The sequence below is a fragment of the Acomys russatus genome, chromosome 27 (assembly GCF_903995435.1).
Source record: "Acomys russatus chromosome 27, mAcoRus1.1, whole genome shotgun sequence".
Lineage (NCBI taxonomy): Eukaryota > Metazoa > Chordata > Mammalia > Rodentia > Muridae > Acomys > Acomys russatus.
In genome coordinates this window covers 13168739-13174083 of record NC_067163.1, presented here as the reverse complement: position 1 = coordinate 13174083, position 5345 = coordinate 13168739, and the positions used below count along the sequence as shown (strand labels likewise).

General features: G+C 49.4%; 1 protein-coding gene across 1 annotated transcript in view; it reads left to right on the top strand.

The window, feature by feature from the left end:
• The first annotated feature begins 4122 nt into the window (after nt 1-4122).
• Nucleotides 4123-5345, top strand: part of Nek5 (NIMA related kinase 5) — a 39445-nt gene continuing 38222 nt past the window's right edge. The window contains exon 1 of the mRNA XM_051169901.1: nt 4123-4154. The gene's annotated coding sequence lies outside the window, so the exon portion shown is untranslated. The remainder of the gene's footprint in view (nt 4155-5345) is intronic.

Here is a 5345-nt window from a genome sequence, read left to right as displayed (position 1 = left end):
TAATTTGGGTATGCTTTGAGATGATTTACCAACCACCAGCTGCCCTTAAATGTTCCTCATAGGATATAAAAAAGCGCCACAGGTCAGGGGATCGCCACGAGACGAGTGGGTGGGCTCTAGAGCTTGGCAGAGGATTTCAGTCCTGGACCCAAGGCAGGAATACAGCCAGGAGGCACACAGATGTCAGCAAGTGGCGAGTGCTGTTCAGTGAAGTGGAGCACCAGGCACATACATGCTGGATGCGTGATCTCCTCACTTAATGCTATGACACCTTAGAGAGGGGAGAATCTTTCCCCAAAGAAGGAAAAGGCTTCTCTTGACCCCGTGTGTTGAAGAGCGGGTCGAAATTATAGTCTGGTCGTTCACCAGGATCTGCTGACACACAGGCTCTAAGTAGCTTTTTTTTAATTTTGTTTTGGTTTTGGTTTTTTGACACAGGGTTTCTCTGTGTATTCTTAGCTGTCCTGAACTCGCTTTATAGACCAGGCTGGCCTGGAACTCACAGCGATCCACCTGCCTCTGCCTCCCGAGTGCCTGGATCAAAGGCATACACCACCACACCCTGCTCCTCTTAAGTAGCTTTTTACAGCTTAACTCTCCCCTTTTTACAGCTTAACTCTCCCCTTTTTCCAGGGCTGGAGATCAAACCCAGGACCTTCTGAATGTTAGGCAGGAAGTGTGCCACGGCTACACCACAGCCCAGCTCTCGTTTCTCTGTACACTTGAAGGCTGCTGTCTAAATCTACCTCTACCTGTATAGCTCCCTGCATTTAGTCTTGCGGTCAGGGTTAGTCTCCCAGAGTCTCTCTGACATCAGTCCGTCTTTCCTTGCCATTTTTGAAGTGTTCTACATGTTTTGATCCCAAGTATGGGATGGGGAGTAGGGGATGTTTATCCACTTAGAAGTCAAACCACTTTGTGGGGGACTTGGTTTTTGCCAGCTGAAACATAGTCTAGTATAGACTCTAGAGAATACACACACACACACACACACACACACACAGCAGGAGGCTGGAGCTTTTGGGGTCTTCCTATGGTTTGGCTGTCCATCGCTCCACTTCGAGACTCTCCAAGAGAGAACCGCTCTAGTGAAGGCTTGGAGGCTTTGGGCTTGGGCTGAGGCTCTGGGCTCCGGTTGCTCCAAGTTCCAGCAGCAACTTTGGTGGAATTGCTGGTCTGCTGACCACACCAGGGGAATTGCTCCCAGGAACTAAATCCAACAAGATCTACTTCCCCTCTTCCTATAAACCTCCTTTCTCTCCTGTCTAGGGTTGGAAGGGAGGTGTAAGCATTTAAAGGACCCCAAATAAAGTAGCTTTGGAAAAGGCGAAGCCAACAAGTTCTGGTTGAGTGTTTTGTTTTTATCCTCAATTTGGTGTGTCCAGGGATCATCACAAAGGTAAGGCCTGTATTCTTCATGCCCTGTCAGGAAGGATATGATCTCAGCGTGCTGTGCCATCGACACAGCTTGCCCTATCAGTAGTTAACTCAGTATCCACTGGGCTCCCCGCTATTGTAGGTACTGATCTGCTTGTCCCTGTCTGTTCACTGAGACTGGTAGGCTGTAAGCCCTGCCTCTTCTAGCCATATAGTGTAAAGTTGCACCAACTCTCTGGTTTGCCCACTTAATTCTTCCCAGGTGGTTTCTGTGCCCGTTTGTCATGTCCGTGTCCTTTTAAATTACTGCAAGATGAAGCAGGGTCAACCTATACCTTCTCTGTTACAGCCCCAGAATCAGCCTTTTTTTCCTCCTAGGAAGGCCTGGTTCCTCTCACTGGGCTGGAAGCCAGTGTCTGGGTGCTGTGTGTGCTCGCTGCCTGTGCAGGTTGCTCCCGGGATATCTGGGCCCTGTCTGTTCTGCGCACCTGTGTGTTCTGCGCATCCTGGTCTGTATGTATATTAAGTCAAGGGCATCCTCATAGGAAGTCACTGACTAATCCAATCTCATAGTTAACTCAGGCTTCTCCTATTGCTCCTTGGCTATGTCTGTTTTCCCTGTTTGTGAGAAACATGACTTGTAGCCGTCCGCTCAGTTGAGACCAGCATACATACAGAGCAGTGTTCAAATCATTCATTCACCCTTGATGCTTCAAGGAACACATTAGCAACTAGAGTGTAGAGCTTGTGTGTGGCTTCTGTTGTTGGCTTCACCCTTCCTACACCAGCCCCTTGAAGGCTCGGTACTTTTCTGATGATGCTTCATGTTCAAGAAGGCATAGGTTACGTAGGAATGGTGGCCCATGCCTGTAATCCCAGCACTCAGGAGGCAGAGGCAGGTCGATCTCTGTAAGTTCAAGGCCAGCCTGGTCTACAAAGTGAGTCCTGGACAGCCAAGGCTATGCAGAGAAACCCTGTCTTGAAAAACAAACAACAACAACAACAACAACAACAACAACAAAATTACATTGTTATAAAATTCTGCTCCAGAAAGTTGAATGTAGTAAAGGAGAAAAGGGAGTAATGTGCATTTTAGAGAAGTGAAGGGCTTTTTTGGGGGAGGGGGACAACAGTGGGATAAGAAATGGTCACAGGAGGTCTTAGAATCTGCTAGATATGGCTATCTTCCTTGTGTTAGTATTTACCATCCTGAAATTTTGTATATTTTCCATGGATAGTCCATTACACCTTGATGTACCAATAGGAAATGGAGCTAGGTTGAAAGGGGTGCATTGGCAGACCTAGGTTTCCTTCTTGCACCCCTCAGCAACACTTAAGACATGCCTCCTGCTGGGAATGTATGGGACAGTTGAACACTAGGCGTCATCCCCCCCACCCCCAACAACCAAACCAACACATTTCCTCTCTTGGCATAGCTTACTCATAGGAGACTTCTATAGGTGGCAGACAGCAGAGAATATATGTACCAACTAAACCAAGGAAACTCCCCCACCCCCATGCGCAATAGGCCAGCCAATAAACATGTCCGAGGCTTCAAAAAAAATCTGCCGCCCATAGAATTCTGGGAAATGATCACCCCCACCACACACCCTGGGACCTGAAATTGCAACAGGGCAGTCTGACTTATCTCCCACCAAACGCAGTTTTGGAAAAGTACTCTTGTCCTGGAAGTGGTTTCTATCTGCTTTCTCCTCTGCACTTCAGAAACCAGTTCTCAGGCCTTGCACCGCACTCTCCGATACCAGCTACAGGTTGCCAACCTCTCAGACAAGTGTTTGCCCCGCTTTGAGGTTTAGCTCATTCCTTCATTTTTTCTCATCTTCTTTTCTTCTTCTTCTTCTTCTCCTCCTCCTCCTCCTTCTTCCAGGCTGGCCTCAAACTCACAGCGATCCACCAGCCTCTGCCTCCTGAATGCAGGGATTAAAGGCATGAGCCACTACGCCTGGCTTTTCTGATTTACTTGTTTTTTTAAAAAATATTTTATTAATTTATTCATATTACATCTCAATAGTTATCCCATCCCTTGTATCCTCCCATTCCTCCCTCCCTTCCGCTTTCCCCTTACTCCCCTCCCCTATGACTGTGACTGAGGGGGTCCTCCTCCCCCTGTATATGCTCATAGGGTATCAAGTCTCTTCTTGGTAGCCTGCTATCCTTCCTCTGAGTGCCACCAGGCCTCCCCATCCAGGGGACGTGGTCAAATATGGGGCACCAGAGTTCATGTGGAAGTCAGTCCCCACTCTCCACTCAGTGGAGGAGAATGTCCTGTCCATTGGCTAGATCTGGGTAGGGGTTTGAAATTTACTGTGCATATTGTCCAAGGCTGGTGCCATAGTTTGAGCAGGACCCCTGGGCCCAGATCTGACTGTCATAATGTTCTTCTTGTAAGTTTCTAGGACCCTCTGGATCCTTCTGTTTCCCCATTCTCCCATGCTTCGCCCACCTAAAGTCCCAATAGGATGTCCTCCCCTCTGTCCCACTTTCCTTGTAAGTGAAGACTTTCATGGGACATGCCCCTTACACAGGAGGGTGAAAATGCGTACTTGTCGCTTGTTTTGTGGATCCGTCCTACCAGGGCAACTGGAAATGAGAGCACTCCAGCACTTGTCAGCCAGTCCTCTCCAGTCCGCCCAGCACTCCGCCCACTCCCCCGACTCCCCCTTTGGGCCAGGGGGTGGTGGTGGCCCTGCCCCAGCGTCCGGAGGCTTAGCTGCGATCCTCTTCCAGCTTCTCTGCCCCAAACCCCAGCTGAGCAGGTAAGCTGAGCCCTCACGGTGCTCGCTCTCCAGGAGCTATCCCAGGCGGGAGGAGACGAGGGCAGCCCCTAGGAAGCCTGCTCCCCAGGATGCGTCGGTTTCCAAGGCAACGCACAAGCTACAAAGTCGGTCCCTCCCCAGTCCCTTCAGTCCCTTCCTGTACTCCCCACACCCCCACCCGCAGCTCACAACATACCTACAGCTTCGTCTAGGTCGTCTGACGACCTAGTATTACCCAACTGACTTGAAATTATTTGCAAACGACCTGCCCAGTAGACCACCCAGGGCGTTGGAAGCCTGCATTGTACGAGGAGCCCTGCCGGAACCGGAACGACTTAGACCTGCTTCAATAATAGTCTCCCAAAAGAATTAGATATAAAGCCCAGTGGTGGACCATTTACCTAGCATGAATGTGGTCCTGAGTTCAAGTCCCAATACAGCAAAATGAAAACCTCCACTATGCCTCTAACCGTGGAGTAACAGGGAAACAGAAGGAAAGCAACCTACAGGGAAGTGCTATTTCCACCTGTAGCCTGTTGTCAGGACAGTCATCCGGCCGCGGTGGTCCTCCCACCGACTACAGCCCGTAACAGGATTTTCCAAACTGGGGAGCAACTCCTAGGGAAGTCCCCCAGATCCAATCAAGCTTTGATTTATATTCTAGGAAATCCGGTCCTAGTTAATACCATGGGGAGATACTTAGGTAGATTTGATCGTTTGGTTCTAGAGGGAGATAATTGCGAAAGGAGTTTTCCATTTACACAAGTGTATGTAGAGGCTTTGCGGCAACCCGCAACCCCTTGTTGTGTGAGACCAGGGACCTTTGGATGGCGCAGGTAGTACCCTAGACCCTAACTGCCTCTTAAATACCGAAATGGCTTCACACCGACCGAATCAATCCCCAGGGTTCCCTGTAGAGGGCAACAGCGCCCCAGTAAGACATGAACTGTGCTTCCCTCGCACTTAGACTTCCCACCTTTTTAGAGACACCAAGTACCCGGGATGAGGTGTCTTTCCTTCAAATACACGTAATATGACATTTCAGAAGGTAGAGAAGAAAGTTTTTGTGAGGTGATGACTTGTCTAAGATCACAGAGCTGAGCTACAAGCTAGCGCGACCGTGGAATTAACAACCAAGCCTCTTTTCCACGCTGTACCTATAGCCGTGACTGTCTGAAAAGCTGCGAGGAA